Source organism: Pseudophryne corroboree, unplaced genomic scaffold (genome assembly GCF_028390025.1).
Source record: "Pseudophryne corroboree isolate aPseCor3 unplaced genomic scaffold, aPseCor3.hap2 scaffold_321, whole genome shotgun sequence".
NCBI classification, from domain to species: domain Eukaryota; kingdom Metazoa; phylum Chordata; class Amphibia; order Anura; family Myobatrachidae; genus Pseudophryne; species Pseudophryne corroboree.
Genome location: NW_026969892.1, coordinates 557,192 through 578,565, shown reverse-complemented (window position 1 = coordinate 578,565; position 21,374 = coordinate 557,192). Strand labels below are relative to the sequence as shown.

Here is a 21,374-nt window from a genome sequence, read left to right as displayed (position 1 = left end):
CACACACATGCGCAGTTATGTCCTGATCGCAGCTCAGCAAAACAACCTAGCGTGCAATCAGGCCTGCATGACCCCCATGGTTTTGCCCATCTGCTAACAAAATTGCAGCTATGGGGTGTCATTCCGAGTTGATCGTAACCCTGCAAAATTTTGCAGGGCTACGATCAGGAACAGAGACATGCGGGGGATGCCCAGCACAGGGCTAGTCCACCCCGCAGGTCAGTTACGCCCCCCCCCTGCAGAAGTGCAAAAGTATTGCACAGCGGCGATGCTTTTGTACTTCAGGAGTAGCTCCCGGCCAGCGCAGCTTTAGCGTGCTGGCCGGGAGCTTCTCATTACTACACGACCCGCAGCGGCTGGTCAGCAGCAGCGATCGGGTCAGAATGACCCCCATGAGCCGTGTGTGCAGGGCAATTTATCGATCATGCACATGGGAATATCAGCTGCAGCAGCTAATTGTGAAGTATTAATATTTTTCCAATACATCTCTCATACTAACTTCCAACATGTACCTGGCTCAATGTTGCCTATATGTTTAAAAAAATCTTTTTCCTTGTGATTGATAATGTGCTGATGAAGAGTTCATACAAACTCCACACAGAGATTCGATATAGAAATTATGATACTAACTAAAAGGCACTATTGATACTTGTCATTTTTTGCAATTGTTTGGTGGTTAAGGTGTGAGTAGAGAGAATTTTTGGTATTTCAATACCACATATATTTCACTGGGATCCGGTCTGAAGATCGACAGTGTCTGCCATACAAGTGGGTGCTGCGTCTGTCTGCCACAAATCGGTCCAGCGCTGAGGCTGTGTTGCCATAATAAGTCACTGGGTGCTCTGTGTGCCATACACGTGGGTGCTGCACCTGTCTGCCACAAATCAGTCCAGTGCTGGGGCTGTGCTGCCTTAATAAGTCACTGGGTGCTCTGTCTGCCATACAAGTGGGTGCTGCGCCTGTCTGCCACAAATCAGTCCAGTGCTGGGGCTGGCTGTGCTCCATAATAAGTCATTCAGTGCTCTGTCTGCCATACAAGCGGGTGAAGAAACATGAGACCCGGGGCCTGAGCAGCCATAAGGCTGCAGCCTGGATGGCTGAGTCCTGGGGGGGGGGGGCAGCACCGGTCCAATAGACGCTTAGGCTCTACCTACTACTGGAAGCTGCAGATTCAATGCAGACAGCATGGAAGACGGCCCTTTAAAATGGCAGCTGCCTTCTAGGAGACAGATGCTAGAGGTATTACTAGACCATTACCCAGCGCTACCCAGAATGAGCATGTAACCCCCTGGCACTGAGCATGTAACCCCCTGGCACTAAACATGTAACCCCTATGGCAACAAGCATATGTAACCCCTGGCAGCGAGCATATAACCCCTGGCAACGAGCATGTGACCGGGTCCAACTTCCGGTCAGCAGAATCATGGATGCTGGTGGCTTCTCCTCCCACCTCTAGCCACCAACAGCACCGTGGGCAGCAACATGGACATCTGTATGTGCAGGGCAATTTATCCATCAGGCACACAGGAATATTAGCAGCGGCAGCTAATTGTGTAGTATTAATATATCTCCAATACATCTCTCATATTACAGTAACTTCCATATAGGTACCTGGCTCTCTCATCCCAGCAGCCGGGCAGACTTCACACAGATATTTGATATGGAAATTATGATACTAATTAAAAGGCACTATTGATACTTGTCATTTTTTGCAATTGTTTGGTGGTTAAGGTGTGAGTATAGAGAAGCCAATTCTCTCAAAGTATTGTAACGAGGTAATACACCTCTGAGAGATTTTTGGGTATTTCAATACCGCATACTGCATATTTCACTATAATAATACATTGGATTACTGTATCAAAAAGTTTATGATTACAATTTTTACATGTCGCCATGTCGCTTTGTGAGATGATCTTTTTTAATTGTGAATATTAAAAGTTATATTTTATTAATCATTTTTGACAAGTGTGCCCCAGGACAGACTTAAAGTCTCCTTTTGTCTTTACCTCCTATGTAAAGATTTTCCATTTATACAGTTTATTGTACTATTTTTTCTGGGAGCACCACCAACCAGGTGCCAGGAGTATTTGACCCTTTACAGTGCATGTGCTACTTTGTGAGTAAGAGACTGAACAAAAGTCTCAATACAACATCAATTAGCATTAACATAAGGCAGGGGGGAGGGCAAATGGAAATCTAATTAGTTGTCTGTCTTGGGACAGTGCACTGGGCCTGATGTACTAAGCTTAAAGTTTATTGAACTATTTTTTCTGGGAGCACCACCAACCAAGTGCCAGGAGTAATTGACCCTTTATTGCCTTTATGTTGGTTTTTTGAATTTCTAACTAATCATAGTGTGAACCAAACACAGGTCCTGTGCAGTTTTAAAAACCTCTCTTTTTACCTGTCTAATTAATATGCATGTGACCTGAGCATTGTGTCGCAATAAAGAACACTACAAACACACCATTGTACACTCATTATAATGTGTGGAGTTTGTATATTCTCCCCGTACTTGAGTGGGCTTCCTCCGGGTACTCCAGTTTCCTCCCACAATCCCAAAATATAGTGATAGGTTAATTGGTTCCTAACAAAATTAACCCTTGTGCAAATGTGTGTGTGTACATGTGGTAGGGAATATAGATTGTAAGCTCCACTGGGGTAGGGACTGATGTGAATGGCTGAATATTCTCTGTAAAGCGCTGCGGAATATGTGTGCGCTATATAAATTACTGGTAATAATGTAAGACACATACACCTAGACATCAGGTGAGCGCAGATATCACCACCCCTGAAACTACATAATACTACCATGAGCCTGGACAGCTCATTATATACCGACTGCTCCCAAATTAGGAAACAACTACTCACAGCAGCAAATGGTCGACATGGAAATGGTTAAAACACACATATGGTCAACACAAGGTTTTGGGAATGTTTTCATATTTTTTTTACTTTTTCCATCCTTGTCTATCCATGTCACAAATCATAACCTTTAGTATCCTTGTAGTGAGCAAAGCATTTAATGCAGGTCTGAGCACCAAGCATTGGGGGTCATTCTAAGTTGATCACTCGCTGGCCAATTGTAGCAGCCGTGCAAATGCTATGCCGCCGCCCACTGGGGAGTGTATGTTAGCTTAGCAGAAGTGCGAACGCATGTGCAGCCGAGCTCTGCAAAAACAGTTTGTGCAGTTTCTGAGTAGCTCTAAACCTACTCAGTGCTTGCGATCACTTCAGCCTATTCGTGTCCAGATTTGACATCACACATCCACCCAGCGAATGCCCGGCCACGCCTGCATTTTTTCAGACACGCCTGCGTTTTTCCAAACATTCCCTGAAAACGGTCAGTTGACACTCAGAAACGCCCCCTTCCTGTCAATCTTCTAGCGGGCGCCAGTGTGAAGGAAAACTTTGCTAGAATCTGTGCAAAACCACAAAGGGCTATGTACCCGTACGTCGCGCATGCGCATTGCGGGACATATGCATGCACAGAAATGCAGATTTTAAGCCTGATCGCTGTGCTGCGAACAACGGCAGCTAGCGATCAACTTGGAATGACCCCCTTTATGCAGCTCTGTGTGTTCTCCCCTCCCCCAACAGAATGACAACAATCAGGCACAGTGCACACAGCTCAAGCAAGTCCCATCCCCCACGCTGCCCGATCACAGCAGTGGCAGCTCTGTGTGATAGCAATTACTTTACACAGTCACAGTGCACACAAAATAACTAATATTTTTTAAATGGACGAATGGGAAAGAATTATGCTGCGCTATGTAAGAAACTGTAAATAAATAGTTATGATGCTATATTTCTTAAACTGGAACCAGACTTCAACAGTGATTATGTGGCTGATAGGTACTGTATATCCCAAGTACATAGATGTTCAGTTGTCGCAATGGTGCAGCGATTAAGATCCTGCATGCAGGATAAATCTAGTCAGATCGCCTCTCAGGGCCAGTGTTCACTGGCCCTGACAGATCGCTCAGCACACATCGTTGACACATTGTTGTGCAGCGCTGTGTGCTGAGCAATCTTGCTGAGTGATCTAGCATCGCTCAGATCGCTCAGCACAGTCACCCCATGTGTACTGTGTAGGCCCTTTTATACAGTAGATGCTGTGATGCCCACTCCCTACTCTCCTCTAAGGAATGGCACAGGCTCCCCTCACAGACAAGAGTGCATTTCCTGAGCATTTTACATTATTTGACCAGTTATGAAGGAAGTTGAATCAATTATATTTTTTAATACCATATTTGTTTATTGCAAGGAACAAGAAATGTATAAAAAATCTTTTGATATTGTAGCTGCATAGACTAAAGTTAGAAGCTGAAAACACTTAAATTGGAATTGAATTATTCATTTCAAATCCCAGGCCATCCCCCAGACAGGATATATGCTATCTATACTCTCCAAGGAATCTACTACAAAGGCCTCACACACTGAGATTTTCACACCTACTGTAAACAATTAGGAATTGGACTCTAATGCTATGGCATGATTGCTACTTTCCTGTGTTCAATTGGCCACTCACTGTAGTCTGTAAACAGATCTTTATTAATATGGGGTAATATGCTCTTTATTGTACAGCTCCTTTATGGAGAATGATTTTTAGCTTGTGTTTTGCTGTGTGGCTGCTAACATTACAATAAACTATAGTCAGATGGAGAGAGAAAGTGAGACAGTCATGTGAGAGAGATAAAGTCTAGGAGAAAGAAAATTAGAGGGTGGTAGACAATGAGAGACAGAGTTAGGGGAGTGCAATAGAGTCAGGAGGAGAGAGCGACAAAGTCATGGGACAGAGACACAGAGAGATAGTTTAGGGGAAAGAGATAGAGTCAAGAAGAGAGCAATAGAGTTAGAGGGAGAAAGACAAAGTTTGATAGAGAGACAAAGTGAGAGAGTCATGTGAGATAGATAGTCAGAGGGAGAGAGATAAAGTCTAGGATAAAGAAAATTAGAGGGTGGTAGACACTGAGAGACAGTCAGGGGGTGAGCGATAGAGTCGGGAGGAGTGAGCGACAAATTCAGGGGTCAGAGACACAGAGAGATAGTTAAAGGGAGAGAGATAGAGTCAAGGAGAGAGAGAGTGATGGAGTTAGAGGGAGAGAGACAAAGTTTGACGGAGAGACAAAGTGAGACAGAGTCATTTGAGAGAGATTGTCAGAGGGAGAGAGATAAAGTCTAGGAGAAAGAAAATCAAAGGGTGGGAGACACTGAGAGACAGAGTTAGGGGAAGAGCGAAAGAGTTAGGAGGAGGGAGTGACAAATTCAGGGGACAGAGACATAGAGAGATAGTTAAGGGGAGAGAGATAGAGTCAAGGAGAGAGAGTGATAGAGTAATAGGGAGAGAGACAAAGTTTGATGGAGATAAAGAGTCATATGAGAAATAGTCAGGGAGAGAGAGATAAAGTCTAGAAGAAAGTAAATCAGAGGGTGGGAGACACTGAGAGACAGAGTCTGGGGGAGAGCGATAGAGTCAGGAGGAGATAGCGACAAATTCAGGGGACAGAGACACAGATAGTTAAGGGGAGAGAGATAGAGTAAAGGAGGGAGAGAGATAGAGTAAAGGAGAGAGAGTGATAGAGTTAGAGGGAGAGATATAGTCAGATGGAGAGAGACACTGAGACAGTCATGTGAGAGAGACAGAGTCAGAGGGAAGGCGATAAAGTCTAGGAGAAAGAAAATCAGAGGGTGGGAGACACAGAGACAGAGTTAGGGGGAGAGCGATAGAGTCAGGAGTAGAGAGTGACAAAGTCAGGGGACAGACACAGAGAGAAAATTAAGGGGAGAGAGATAGAGTTAGAGGGAGAGAGAAAGTCAGATGGAGAGAGAAAGTGAAACAGAGTCATGTGAGAGAGATAAAGTCAGGGGAGAGAGATAAAGTCTACTTGAAAGACAAAATCAGAGGTTGGGAGGTACAGAGACAGAGTCAGGGGGAGAGCGATAGAGTCAGGAGGAGAGAGCGACAAAGTAATGGGACAGAGAGACAGTAAAGAGGAGAGAGATAGAGTCAAGGAGAGAGAGAGAGTTAGATGGAGAGAGACAAAGTGAGACAGAGTCATGTGAGAGAGATAAAGTCAGAGGGAGAGAGATAAAGTCTAGGAAAAAGAAAATTAGAAGGTGGTAGACACTGAGAGACAGAGTCAGGGGCAGAGCGATAGAGTCAGGAGGAGAGATCAAAAAAATTCAGGGGACAGAGATAGTTAAAGGGAGAGAGATAGAGTCAAAGAGAGAGAGCGACAGAGTTAGAGGGAGAGAGACAAAGTTTGATGGAGAGACAAAGTGAGATAGTCATGTGAGAGAGATAGTCAGAGGGAGAGAGATAAAGTCTAGGAGAAAGAAAATCAAAGGGTGAGAGACAGAGTCAGGCGGAGAGCGATAAAGTTAGGAGAAGAGAGTGACAAATTCAGGGGACAGAGACATAGAGAGAAAGTTAAGGGGAGAGAGAGAGAGTCAAGGAGAGATAGTGATAGAGTTATAGGGAGAGAGACAAACTTTGATGGAGATAGTCGGGGGGAGAGAGATAAAGTCTAGGAGAAAGAAAATGAGAGGGTGGGAGACACTGAGAGACAGAGTCAGGGGGAGAGCGATAGAGTCAGGAGGAGATAGCAACAAATTCAGGGGACAGAGACACAGAGATAGTGAAGGGGAGAGATAGATTAAAGGAGAGAGAGCGATAGAGTTAGAGGGAGAGAGACAGTCAGATGGCGAGAGACACTGAGACAGTCATGTAAGAGAGAGTCATGGGGAAGGAGATAAAGTCTAGGAGAAAGAAAATCAGAGGGTGGGAGACACAGAGACAGCAGATCGCAAGGAGATTGACAGGAAGAGGGCATTTGTGGGTGGCAACTGAACATTTTCTGGGAGTGTTTGGAAAAACGCAGGCATGTCCAAGCTTTTGCAGGGCAGGTGTCTGACGTCAATTCCGGACACGAACAGCCTAAAGTGATTGCCCCGAATTTACGTCAGACACCCACCCTGCAAATGCATGGACACACCTGCGTTTTACCAAACACTCCCAGAAAACGTTCCGTTGACATCCACAAATGTTTTCTTCCAGTCAATCTCCTTGCAATTGTCTGTGCGAATGGATTCTTCATTAAATCCATTGCTCAGCAACGATCCACTTTGTACCCGTGCAACGCGCCTGCGTATTGCGGTGCACGCGCAGTTATGACCTGATCGCAGCGCAGCGAAAAAACCTAGCGTGCGATCAGGTCTGCATGACCCCCATGGTTTTGCCCATCTGCTAACAAAATTGCGGCTATGGGGGGGGTCATTCTAAGTTGATCGTAGCCCTGCAAAATTTTGCAAGGCTACGATCAGGAACTGAGACATGCATGGGGATGCCCAGCACAGGGCTAGTCCGCCCCGCAGGTCAATTCCGTCCCCCTTTCCCCCGCAGAAGTACAAAAGCATTGCACAGCGGCAATGCTTTTGTACTTCAGGAGTAGCTCCCGGCCAGCGCAGCTTTAGCGTGCTGGCCGGGAGCTAATCATCGCTACACGCCCCGCAGCGGCTGGTCAGCAGCAGCGTTCGGGTCAGAATGACCCCCATGAACCATATGTGCAGGCCAATTTATCCATCATGCACACGGGAATATCAGCTGTAGCAGCTAATTGTGAAGTATTAATATTTTTCCAATACATCTCTCATACTAACTTCCAACATGTACCTGGCTCAATGTTGCCTATATGTTTGAAAAAATCTTTTCCCTTATGATTGATAATGTGCTGATGAAGAGTTCATACAAACTCCACACAGAGATTCGATATGGAAATTATGATACTAACTAAAAGGCACTATTGATACTTGTCATTTTTTGCAATTGTTTGGTGGTTAAGGTGTGAGTAGAGAGAATTTTTGGTATTTCAATACCGCATATATTTCACTGGGATCCGGTCTGAAGATCGGCAGTGTCTGCCATACAAGTGGGTGCTGCATCTGTCTGCCACAAATCGGTCCAGTGCTGAGGCTGTGTTGCCATAATAAGTAACCGGGTGCTCTGTCTGCCATACAAGTGGGTGCTGTGCCTGTCTGCCACAAATCAGTCCAGTGCTTGGGCTGTGCTGCCATAATAAGTAACCGGGTGCTCTGTCTGCCATACAAGTGGGTGCTGTGCCTGTCTGCCACAAATCAGTCCAGTGCTTGGGCTGTGCTCCATAATAAGTCACTGGGTGCTCTGCCTGCCATACAAGTAGGTGAAGAAACATGAGACCCAGGGCCTCATCAGCCATAAGGCTGCAGCCTGGATGGCTGAGTCCTGGGGCTGGGGGGGGGCGCAGCAGCGGCACAATAGATGCTTAGGATCTACCTACTACTGGAAGCTGCAGATTCCATGCAGACAGCATGGAAGACGGCCCTTCTAGGAGACAGATGCCAGGGGTATTACTAGACCAGAGGTTCTCAAACTCGGTCCTCAGGACCCCACACGGTGCATGTTTTGCAGGTAACCCAGCAGGTGCACAGGTGTATTAATTACTCACCGACACATTTTACAAAGTCCACAGGTGGAGCTAATTATTTCACTTGGGATTCTGTGAGGAGACCTGCAAAACATGCACCGTGTGGGGTACTGAGGACCGAGTTTGAGAACCTGTGTACTAGACCATTACCCAGCGCTACCCAGAATGAGCATGTAACCTCCTGGTACTAAGCATGTAACCCCTATGGCAACAAGCATATGTAACCCCTGGCAACGAGCATGTAACCCCTGGCAACGAGCAAGTGACCGGGTCCGACTTCCGGTCATCAGAATCACAGATGCCGGTGGCTTCTCCTCCCACCTCTAGCCACCAACAGCACCGTGGGCAGCAACATGGACATCCATATGTGCAGGGCAATTTATCCATCAGGCACACGGGAGTATCAGCAGCGGCAGCTAATTGTGAAGTATTAATATATCTCCAATACATGTGGGAGTGCCAGTAGTGTCTTCGGTGCAGAGGTGCAGGTGGTGTAATCAGTGCAGGAGTGCTGGCAGTATCCCCAGCGCAGGGGTGCCAGCAGTGTCAGCAGTCAGGGGTGCCGGCAGTGTGGGAGTGCCGGAAGTGTCCTCGGTGCAGAAGTGCTGGCAGTGTCGGCAGTGTAGGAGGTGTCCTCAGTGCAGGAGTGCTGGCAGTATCCCCAGTGCAGTTGTGCCGGCAGTGTCCTCAGTGCAGGAGTGTCGACAGTGTGGGAGTGCCAGAAGTGTCCTCGGTGCAGGGGTGTCGGCAGTGCCGGCAGTATGCTCAGTGCAGGGGTGCCGGTGACTTACTTACCTGCTGCAATGTTTTCAACCTGTTCGGTCCTAGCTCTGACGTCAAACACTCGCCCTGGACACACTTGCGTTTCTCTCACCATGCCTGCGTTTTTCTTACCACTCCCCGAAAACGGCTGCAAACGGTGAGTTGCCCAGGAACGCCCTCCGCCTGTCAATCTTCGTGCGATTGGTGCTGCGATCGCTTTTTTCGGTCCCAGCGTCGTTGCCCTGCGATGGCCATGCGTGCACATAGCAGCCGCCGCACATGCGCAGCACGGACCCGATTGCAGCTGTGCGAACGACGACATGCTGCGATCGAGTCGTAATGACCCCCTAAGTCCAGACCTACTTAGAAAATGCACAACATTTTTTACCATAGCAGGCCTGCACAAGCGATTGCAGCTTTGCTATGGGAAAAAACCAACCCTCATAGGTGGAGATTAGATGATTGCACGGGCTGCAAAAAGCAGCTTCGTGCGATCAACTCGTAATGAGGCCCTTTATTTGGAAATATTTTATCATTGCAAAATCTTATATGTTCTTTTACTCTCTAGCACTAAGGTTTTTCTTAACTTATTATTTAATTTCACTTTAGACTTCATTCACCTCTGTGCTATGAGCAACATATAGTAACATCCCCCAGCCAGGATAAAATCTGTACCCCCCAAGGAGTCTACTTCAAAGGCCTCTCACACTGTGATTTTCACACCTACACAATTAGCAATTACACTCTAAAGTTGGCCATACATCACAACGACCTGATTACAGTGTCTATTTAACAGCAATGTTGGTGGAAAGCTACGTTACGTGATGCACTGGACACCCAGTGGTGAAACTATGAATTGTCATGAATTGTCACAGCACAACATGATGGCCCAACAACAAAAGGAATTCATGTCATGCCAAATTTACTGCCATGGCACTCTTTTCAGAAAGGTAATAGTGGACACATCTGTACATCAGAGAAGGCCAGGTACCCTACACCATAACAGGGGGTATGAAATTTGACTTGTCTACTTAAAGATCACCAAAATCTGATAACAAGGTCAATTACGTCCCTGGGTGGGATTGAACCAACAACCTTTTGGTTAATAGCCGTACACACTAACTGATTGCGCCACAGAGACACTTTGCAAACGTACATACTGACAAAGGCTAATAAGCATTCATCTAAAACGTTTCCTAGAAAAACTTAATAAAGTCAATAATCTGGAGAGTTTTTGTAAGATGTTTCTTCCATCAACCAACGAAGAAACACATTGGTACTTTCCCATGATGAGTGAGTGCTTCAGGATCTCTTGCACTTACATGTGCAGCAGAGTACTGCAATGGAAGCATGCTGGGCCCATAACCCAGAGGTAGGCAGATTGAAACTATCCTCTGCTATATGCATTTTTTTTTTGTTAATTAAAGTAATCCAAAACTGGGATTGATATTTTGTCTCTTTTATTTTTACTTAAAGTACAATAACTTTTACCATTTTAATTTGTTTTAATAGTATATTGACAGTATTGTTTTCTTTCAAAAATCCACTTCATTTTCTTTACCCTATTATTAAAATGGTAATTGACAAAAACAAACTACATTGTCACCAGAAGAGCAATACAAAATGTACAAGTGATATATTAAATTCATCTTTCCAGCTTGAATTTCAATGATGCATTGGGTCAACAATTTTGTGAGAAACATCTTCACCCTTAAATAAAGATTTTCTTAATTCCTTACCTGTGTGCTAATTAGATATCACCTTGTTTTCACATTAAACAGACTTCCACATGAGAAAGCAGCAAGGATGCAGTGGCGTTAATGTTTCCTGGTGTCAACTTGTATTATTTCAGTAGACATTGAAATGAGGATGCATCTTGCTGCCTTTCCAATGAAGCAAGTTTAATTTAGTAATAGGTGAAAAACCATCCTTACAAAGGTGTTAATCAGAGACTTGGCTTTGTGGACACTTTTCAGAGAACAAATTTGTTAGCATAAAAATAAAGCCAGAAAATGAAGAGCTGTTTAATCACTCAATTGGATTTTTCTGCCAGCATATTTTTTTTCTCTGCAACCCACTGCTAAATTGTGCTTCCTAGCTGTTTTTTATAAAATCACTGAATCAAATCTAACTCTGATTACATCAGAGAAGGCCAGGTACCCTACACAATAAGAGGGGGTTTGAAATTTTGACTTGTCTACTTAAATATCACCAAAATCTGATCACAAGGTCAATTACGTCCCTGGGTGGGATTGAACCACCAACCTTTTGGTTAATAGTCGTACACACTAACCGATTGCGCCACAGAGACACTTTGCAAAAAGTACATACTGACAAAGGCTAATAAGCATACATCTAGAACGTTTCCTAGAAAAACATTAAAAAAATCAATAATCTGGAGAGTTTTTGTAAGATGTTTCTTCTATCAACCAACGAAGAAACACATTGGTACTTTTTCATGATGAGTGAGTGCTTCAGGATCTCTTGCACTTACATGTGCAGCAGAGTACAGCAATGGAAGCATGCTGGGCCCATAACCCAGAGGTAGGCAGATTGAAACTATCCTCTGCTATATGCATTTTTTTTTTTGTTAATTAAAGTAATCCAAAACTGGGATTGATATTTTGGCTCTTTTATTTTTACTTAAAGTACAATAACTTTTACCATTTTAATTTGTTTTAATAGTATATTGACAGTATTGTTTTCTTTCAAAAATCCACTTCATTTTCTTTACCCTATTATTAAAATGGTAATTGACAAAAACAAACTACATTGTCACCAGAAGAGCAATACAAAATGTACAAGTGATATATTAAAATCATCTTTCCAGCTTGAATTTCAATGATGCATTGGGGCAACGATTTTGTGAGAAACATCTTCACCCTTAAATAAAGATTTTCTTAATTCCTTACCTGTGTGCTAATTAGATATCACCTTGTTTTCACATTAAACAGACTTCCACATGAGAAAGCAGCAAGGATGCAGTGGCGTTAATGTTTCCTGGTGTCAACTTGTATTATTTCAGTAGACATTGAAATGAGGATGCATCTTGCTGCCTTTCCAATGAAGCAAGTTTAATTTAGTAATAGGTGAAAAACCATCCTTACAAAGGTGTTAATCAGAGACTTTGCTTTGTGGACACTTTTCAGAGAACAAATTTGTTAGCATAAAAATAAAGCCAGAAAATGAAGAGCTGTTTAATCACTCAATTGGATTTTTCTGCCAGCATATTTCTTTTTCTCTGCAACCCACTGCTAAATTGTGCTTCCTAGCTGTTTTTATAAAATCACTGAATCAAATCTAACTCTGATTACATCAGAGAAGGCCAGGTACCCTACACCATAACAGGGGGTTTGAAATTTTAACTTGTCTACTTAAAGATCACCAAAATCTGATAACAAGATCAATTACATCCCTGGGTGGGATTGAACCACCAACCTTTTAATTAATAGCCGTGCACACTAACTGATTACGCCACAGAGACACTTTGCGAAAGGGCATACTGACAAAGGCTAATAAGCATTCATCTAAAACGTTTCCTAGAAAAACTTTAAAAAGTCAATAATCTGGAGAGTTTTTGTAAGATGTTTCTTCCATCAACCAACGAAGAAACACATTGGTACTTTCCCATGATGAGTGAGTGCTACAGGATCTCTTGCACTTACATGTGCAGCAGAGTACAGCAATGGAAGCATGCTGGGCTCATAACCCAGAGGTAGGCAGATTGAAACTATCCTCTGCTGACTGCTTTTTTTTTTTAATTAAAGTAATCCAAAACTGAGATTGATATTTTGGCTCTTTTATTTTTACTTAAAGTACAATAACTTTTACCATTTTAATTTGTTTTAATAGTATATTGACTGTATTGTTTTCTTTCAAAAATCCACTTAATTTTCTTTACCCTATTATTAAAATGGTAATTGACAAAAACAAACTACATTGTCACCAGAAGAGCAATACAAAATGTACAAGTGATATATTAAAATCATCTTTCCAGCTTGAATTTCAATGATGCATTGGGGCAACGATTTTGTGAGAAACATCTTCACCCTTAAATAAAGATTTTCTTAATTCCTTACCTGTGTGCTAATTAGATATCACCTTGTTTTCGCATTAAACAGACTTCCACATGAGAAAGCAGCAAGGATGCAGTGGCGTTAATGTTTCCAGGTGTCAACTTGTATTATTTCAGTAGACATTGAAATGAGGATGCATCTTGCTGCCTTTCCAATGAAGCAAGTTTAATTTAGTAATAGGTGAAAAACCATCCCTACAAAGGTGTTAATCAGAGACTTGGCTTTGTGGACACTTTTCAGAGAACAAATTTGTTAGCATAAAAATAAACCGGAAAATGAAGAGCTGTTTAATCACTCAATTGGATTTTTTTGCCAGCATATTTTTTTTCTCTGTAACCCACTGCTAAATTGTGCTTCCTAGCTGTTTTTTATAAAATCACTGAATCAAATCTAACTCTGATAACATCAGAGAAGGCCAGGTACCCTACACAATAAAAGGGGGTTTGAAATTTTGACTTGTCTACTTAAATATCACCAAAATCTGATCACAAGGTCAATTACGTCCCTGGGTGGGATTGAACCACCAACCTTTTGGTTAATAGCTTTACACACTAACCAATTGCGCCACAGAGACACTTTGCAAAAGTACATACTGACAAAGGCTAATAAGCATTCATCTAGAACGTTTCCTAGAAAAACTTTAAAAAGTCAATAATCTGGAGAGTTTTTGTAAGATGTTTCTTCCATCAACCAATGAAGAAACACATTGGTACTTTCCCATGATGAGTGAGTGCTTCAGGATCTCTTGTACTTACATGTGCAGCAGAGTACTGCAATGGAAGCATGCTGGGCCCATAACCCAGAGGTAGGCAGATTGAAACTATCCTTTGCTATATGCATTTTTTTTTGTTAATTAAAGTAATCCAAAACTGGAATTGATATTTTTGCTCTTTTATTTTTACTTAAAGTACAATAACTTTTACCATTTTAATTTGTTTTGATAGTATATTGACAGTATTGTTTTCTTTCAAAAATCCACTTAATTTTCTTTACCCTATTATTAAAATGGTAATTGACAAAAACAAACTACATTGTCACCAGAAGAGCAATACAAAATGTACAAGTGATATATTAAAATCATCTTTCCAGCTTGAATTTCAATGATGCATTGGGGCAACGATTTTGTGAGAAACATCTTCACCCTTAAATAAAGATTTTCTTAATTCCTTACCTGTGTGCTAATTAGATATCACCTTGTTTTCACATTAAACAGACTTCCACATGAGAAAGCAGCAAGGATGCAGTGGCGTTAATGTTTCCTGGTGTCAACCTGTATTATTTCAGTAGACATTGAAATGAGGATGCATCTTGTTGCCTTTCCAATGAAGCAAGTTTAATTTAGTAATAGGTGAAAAACCATCCCTACAAAGGTGTTAATCAGAGACTTGGCTTTGTGGACACATTTCAGAGAACAAATTTGTTAGCATAAAAATAAAGCCAGAAAATGAAGAGCTGTTTAATCACTCAATTGTATTTTTTTGCCAGCATATTTTTTTTATCTGCAACCCACTGCTAAATTGTGCTTCCTAGCTGTTTTTTATAAAATCACTGAATCAAATCTAACTCTGATTACATCAGAGAAGGCCAGGTACCCTACACAATAAGAGGGGGTTTGAAATTTTGACTTGTCTACTTAAATATCACCAAAATCTTATCACAAGGTCAATTACATTCCTGGGTGGGATTGAACCACCAACCTTTTGGTTAATAGCCTTACACACTAACCAATTGCACCACAGAGACACTTTGCAAAAGTACATACTGACAAAGGCTAATAAGCATTCATCTAGAACGTTTCCTAGAAAAACTTTAAAAAGGTAATAATCTGGAGAGTTTTTGTAAGATGTTTCTTCCATCAACCAACGAAGAAACACATTGGTACTTTCCCATGATGAGTGAGTGCTTCAGGATCTCATGCACTTACATGTGCAGCAGAGTACAGCAATGGAAGCATGCTGAGCCCATAACCCAGAGGTAGGCAGATTGAAACTATCCTCTGCTATATGCATTTTTTTTTGTTAATTAAAGTAATCCAAAACTGGGATTGATATTTTGCCTCTTTTATTTTTACTTAAAGTACAATAACTTTTACCAATTAATTTGTTTTAATAGTATATTGACAGTATTGTTTTCTTTCAAAAATCCACTTAATTTTCTTTACCCTATTATTAAAATGGTAATTGACAAAAACAAACTACATTGTCACCAGAAGAGCAATACAAAATGTACAAGTGATATATTAAAATCATCTTTCCAGCTTGAATTTCAATGATGCATTGGGGCAACGATTTTGTGAGAAACATCTTCACCCTTAAATAAAGATTTTCTTAATTCCTTACCTGTGTGCTAATTACATATCACCTTGTTTTCACATTAAACAGACTTCCACATGAGAAAGCAGCAAGGATGCAGTGGCGTTAATGTTTCCTGGTGTCAACCTGTATTATTTCAGTAGACATTGAAATGAGGATGCATCTTGCTGCCTTTCCAATGAAGCAAGTTTAATTTAGTAATAGGTGAAAAACCATCCTTACAAAGGTGTTAATCAGAGACTTGGCTTTGTGGACACTTTTCAGAGAACAAATTTGTTAGCATAAAAATAAAGCCAGAAAATGAAGAGCTGTTTAATCACTCAATTGGATTTTTCTGCCAGCATATTTTTTTTCTCTGCAACCTACTGCTAAATTGTGCTTCCTAGCTGTTTTTATAAAATCACTGAATCAAATCTAACTCTGATTACATCAGGGAAGGCCAGGTACCCACACCATAACAAGGGGTTTGAAATTTTGACTTGTCTACTTAAATATCACCAAAATCTGATCACAAGGTCAATTACATCCCTGGGTGGGATTGAACCACCAACCTTTTGGTTAATAGCCGAACACACTAACTGATTGCGCCACAGAGACACTTTGCAAAAAGTTCATACTGACAAAGGCTAATAAGCATTCATCTAGAACGTTTCCTAGAAAAACTTTAAAAAGTCAATAATCTGGAGAGTTTTTGTAAGATGTTTCTTCCATCAACCAACGAAGAAACACATTGGTACTTTCCCATGATGAGTGAGTGCTTCAGGATCTCTTGCACTTACATGTGCAGCAGAGTACTGCAATGGAAGCATGCTGGGCCGATAACCCAGAGGTAGGCAGATTGAAACTATCCTCTGCTATATGCATTTTTTTTTAATTAAAGTAATCCAAAATTGGGATTGATATTTTAGCTCTTTTATTTTTACTTAAAGTACAATAACTTTTACCATTTTAATTTGTTTAATAGTATATTGACAGTATTGTTTTCTTTCAAAAATCCACTTAATTTTCTTTACCCTATTATTAAAATGGTAATTGACAAAAACAAACTACATTGTCACCAGAAGAGCAATACAAAATGTACAAGTGATATATTAAAATCATCTTTCCAGCTTGAATTTCAATGATGCATTGGGGCAACGATTTTGTGAGAAACATCTTCACCCTTAAATAAAGATTTTCTTAATTCCTTACCTGTGTGCTAATTACATATCACCTTGTTTTCACATTAAACAGACTTCCACATGAGAAAGCAGCAAGGATGCAGTGGCGTTAATGTTTCCTGGTGTCAACCTGTATTATTTCAGTAGATATTGAAATGACGATGCATCTTGCTGCCTTTCCAATAAAGCAAGTTTAATTTAGTAATAGGTGAAAAACCATCCCTACAAAGGTGTTAATCAGATACTTGGCTTTGTGGACACTTTTCAGAGAACAAATTTGTTAGCATAAAAATAAAGCCAGAAAATGAAGAGCTGTTTAATCACTCAATTGGATTTTTTTGCCAGCATTTTTCTTTTTCTCTGCAACCCACTGCTAAATTGTGCTTCCTAGCTATTTTTTTTATAAAATCACTGAATCAAATCTAACTCTGATTACATCAGAGAAGGCCAGGTACCCTACACCACAAGAGGGGGTTTGAAATTTTGACTTGTCTACTTAAAGATCACCAAAATCTGATAACAAGGTAAATTACGTCCCTGGGTGGGATTGAACCACCAACCTTTTGGATAATAACCGAACACGCTAACTGATTGCGCCACAGTGACACTTTGCAAACGTACATTCTGACAAACGCTAATAAGCATTCATCTAGAACGTTTCCTAGAAAAACTTTAAAAAGTCAATAATCTGGAGAGTTTTTGTAAGATGTTTCTTCCATCAATCAACAAAGAACATTCAAGCTGATTTCTTGCAGCAGCTGGGCACTGTAACAGCTCCAGAGCTGCTCTGTAAGGCAACTAAAAGGGTGTGGGCCCTGCAGCACTACCTGTAGTTCGCATTGTGCGTTGGAAGGCACAAAGTAAGCAGACGGGAGAAGTCAGGATAGTGCGCAAGGGCATAGAAGGGAGCGGCTCAAGAAAAGAGAAGTGGAAACAGACAGCAAACTAGGCTGGAGAGAGACCTGAGACAAAGAGATCTGAATTATATGAGAGCCGACCAGGGGAAACACAAATTATGCAGTCAAGTTTCCCACATTTGGGGAAATCAAAGGGGCAGCACACCCAGAGTGCAATGGGTGAGCCTTGCCCTGGGAGAAGCACCTACATGATCATAGTATCTCACCTGGCAGGTAAGTAGGAGTTGGGCTAGAGCTGGGGAGGGTCGCTGCTCGGGCACCCCCCTGTCAAGTGGAGGAGATCCAACTGAGGCAGCACAAGGGAACTCTCGAAAGAAGAACAAGGCTAGAGGAAGATCTGAGACAAAGAAATCTGACTTTTACCAGAGCTGACCAGAGGAAAGCACAAACACAGTCCCCCACTACCACAAATAATGCAGTCGAGTTTCCCACATTTGGGGAAATCACAGGGGTCATCATACCCAGAATGCAATGAATGAACCTCACCCTGGGAGAACAATCTTCATGACCATGATATCTCCTATGCAAAATAAGTATGATTTGGGATAGGGCTGGGGAGTGCCGCTGCTCAGGCACATCTCTGTCAAGTAAAGGCGATTCAACTGAGGCAGCACAAGGGAACTCTCATCTGGGGACAACAACTGCAGGGAGAACACATATTTTCAGATGAACATGGGAGGGCAGAAGGCTGCCTAATACTGAAGCACCCCCAAACAACAAACCAAATGCAACAACTAGTGCAAGCATTCCTGGGGGAAGGCCTGCAGCAGATGGATTTGCATATGGTGATGTCATCCAAGCAGTGGGTCAAAGTTGGCTTCAACCCTCGTCTGCATATGAAAAGAGAAAAGGGGCGTGCAGGGCATGGCGGCCTTTTGCGGCGCTTGGGTGACCCTTAGTTCGCATTAAACACCCCCACCCTCCTTCGGTGTGGGGCTCATGTTGGCAATGCCCCAGCCCCTGAAGCATTCAAGCTGATTTCTTGCAGCAGCTGGGTACTGTAACAGCTCCAGAGCTGCTCTGTGAGGCAAGTAAAAGGGTGTGGGCCCTGCAGCACTACCTGTAGTTTGCATTGTGTGTTGGAAGGCACAAAGTAAGCAGACGGGAGAAGTCAGGATAGTGCGCAAGGGCATAGAAGGGAGCGGCTCAAGAAAAGAGAAGTGGAAACAGACAGCAAACTAGGCTGGAGAGAGACCTGAGACAAAGAGATCTGAATTATACGAGAGACGACCAGGGGAAACACAAATTATGCAGTCAAGTTTCCCACATTTGGGGAAATCACAGGGGCAGCACACCCAGAGTGCAATGGGTGAGCCTTGCCCTGGGAGAAGCACCTACATGATCATAGTATCTCACCTGGCAGGTAAGTAGGAGTTGGGCTAGAGCTGGGGAGGGTCGCTGCTCGGGTACCCCCCTGTCAAGTGAAGGAGATCCAACTGAGGCAGCACAAGGGAACTCTCGAAAGAGGAACAAGGCTAGAGGAAGATCTGAGACAAAGAAATCTGATTTTTACCAGAGTTGACCAGAAGAAAGCACAAACACAGTCCCCCACTACCACAAATAATGCAGTCGAGTTTCCCACATTTGGGGAAATCACAGGGGTCAGCATACCCAGAATGCAATGAATGAACCTCACCCTGGGAGAACAATCTTCATGACCATGGTATCTCCTATGCAAAATAAGTATGATTTGGGATAGGGCTGGGGAGGGCCGCTGCTCAGGCACATCTCTGTCAAGTAAAGGAGATTCAACTGAGGCAGCACAAGGGAACTCTCATCTGGGGACACCAACTGCAGGGAGAACACATATTTTCAGATGAACATGGGAGGGCAGAAGGCTGCCTAATACTGAAGCACCCCCAAACAACAAACCAAATGCAACAACTAGTGCAAGCATTCCTGGGGGAAGGCCTGCAGCAGATGGATTTGCATATGGTGATGTCATCCAAGCAGTGGGTCAAAGTTGGCTTCAACCCTCGTCTGCATATGAAAAGAAAAAAGGGATGTGCAGGGCATGGTGTCCTTTTGTGGCGCTTGGATGACCCCTCCTTCGGTGTGGGGCTCATGTTGGCTATGCCCCAGCCCCTGAAGCATTCAAGATGACTTCTTGCAGCAGCTGGGCACTGTAACAGCTCCAGAGCTGTTCTGTAAAGCATGTAAAAGGGTGTGGGCCCTGCAGCACTACCTGTAGTATGCATTGTGCGTTGGAAGGCACAAAGTAAGCAGACGGGAGAGGTCAGGATAGTGCGCAAGGGCATAGAAGGGAGCGGCTCAAGAAAAGAGAAGTGGAAACAGACAGCAAACTAGGCTGGAGAAAGACCTGAGACAAAGAGATCTGAATTATACGAGAGCCGACCAGAGGAAACACAAATTATGCAGTCAAGTTTCCCACATTTGGGGAAATCGCAGGAGCAGCACACCCAGAGTGCAATGGGTGAGCCTTGCCCTGGGAGAAGCACCTTCCTGATCATAGTATCTCACCTGGCAGGTAAGTAGGAGTTGGGCTAGAGCTGGGGAGGGTCGCTGCTCGGGCACCCCCCTGTCAAGTGGAGGAGATCCAACTGAGGCAGCACAAGGGAACTCTCGAAAGAAGAACAAGGCTAGAGGAAGATCTGAGACAAAGAAATCTGACTTTTACCAGAGCTGACCAGAGGAAAGCACAAACACAGTCCCCCACTACCACAAATAATGCAGTCGAGTTTCCCACATTTGGGGAAATCACAGGGGTCATCATACCCAGAATGCAATGAATGAACCTCACCCTGGGAGAACAATCTTCATGACCATGATATCTCCTATGCAAAATAAGTATGATTTGGGATAGGGCTGGGGAGTGCCGCTGCTCAGGCACATCTCTGTCAAGTAAAGGCGATTCAACTGAGGCAGCACAAGGGAACTCTCATCTGGGGACAACAACTGCAGGGAGAACACATATTTTCAGATGAACATGGGAGGGCAGAAGGCTGCCTAATACTGAAGCACCCCCAAACAACAAACCAAATGCAACAACTAGTGCAAGCATTCCTGGGGGAAGGCCTGCAGCAGATGGATTTGCATATGGTGATGTCATCCAAGCAGTGGGTCAAAGTTGGCTTCAACCCTCGTCTGCATATGAAAAGAGAAAAGGGGCATGCAGGGCATGGCGGCCTTTTGCGGCGCTTGGGTGACCCTTAGTTCGCATTAAACACCCCCACCCTCCTTCGGTGTGGGGCTCATGTTGGCAATGCCCCAGCCCCTGAAGCATTCAAGCTGATTTCTTGCAGCAGCTGGGTACTGTAACAGCTCCAGAGCTGCTCTGTGAGGCAAGTAAAAGGGTGTGGGCCCTGCAGCACTACCTGTAGTTTGCATTGTGTGTTGGAAGGCACAAAGTAAGCAGACGGGAGAAGTCAGGATAGTGCGCAAGGGCATAGAAGGGAGCGGCTCAAGAAAAGAGAAGTGGAAACAGACAGCAAACTAGGCTGGAGAGAGACCTGAGACAAAGAGATCTGAATTATACGAGAGACGACCAGGGGAAACACAAATTATGCAGTCAAGTTTCCCACATTTGGGGAAATCACAGGGGCAGCACACCCAGAGTGCAATGGGTGAGCCTTGCCCTGGGAGAAGCACCTACATGATCATAGTATCTCACCTGGCAGGTAAGTAGGAGTTGGGCTAGAGCTGGGGAGGGTCGCTGCTCGGG

At 43.3% G+C, this 21,374-nt stretch overlaps 6 non-coding genes and 1 pseudogene across 6 annotated transcripts; all 7 read right to left on the bottom strand.

Annotated features, from left to right (window-relative positions):
• Positions 1-17,771: 17,771 nt before the first annotated feature.
• Positions 17,772-17,913, bottom strand: LOC135018177 (U1 spliceosomal RNA; annotated as a pseudogene).
• Positions 17,914-18,065: 152 nt separating this feature from the next.
• On the bottom strand, positions 18,066-18,229 carry LOC135018111 (U1 spliceosomal RNA). Its single transcript, XR_010215866.1, has one exon. It is a non-coding gene; the product is annotated as a U1 spliceosomal RNA (small nuclear RNA).
• Positions 18,230-18,900: 671 nt separating this feature from the next.
• On the bottom strand, positions 18,901-19,063 carry LOC135018173 (U1 spliceosomal RNA). Its single transcript, XR_010215925.1, has one exon. It is a non-coding gene; the product is annotated as a U1 spliceosomal RNA (small nuclear RNA).
• A 152-nt stretch (positions 19,064-19,215) lies between these two features.
• LOC135018100 (U1 spliceosomal RNA) lies at positions 19,216-19,379 on the bottom strand. Its single transcript, XR_010215855.1, has one exon. It is a non-coding gene; the product is annotated as a U1 spliceosomal RNA (small nuclear RNA).
• A 646-nt stretch (positions 19,380-20,025) lies between these two features.
• LOC135018141 (U1 spliceosomal RNA) lies at positions 20,026-20,188 on the bottom strand. The gene has a single exon (XR_010215895.1). It is a non-coding gene; the product is annotated as a U1 spliceosomal RNA (small nuclear RNA).
• Positions 20,189-20,340: 152 nt separating this feature from the next.
• Positions 20,341-20,504, bottom strand: LOC135018110 (U1 spliceosomal RNA). The gene has a single exon (XR_010215865.1). It is a non-coding gene; the product is annotated as a U1 spliceosomal RNA (small nuclear RNA).
• Positions 20,505-21,175: 671 nt separating this feature from the next.
• Positions 21,176-21,338, bottom strand: LOC135018172 (U1 spliceosomal RNA). Its single transcript, XR_010215924.1, has one exon. It is a non-coding gene; the product is annotated as a U1 spliceosomal RNA (small nuclear RNA).
• Positions 21,339-21,374: the final 36 nt, after the last annotated feature.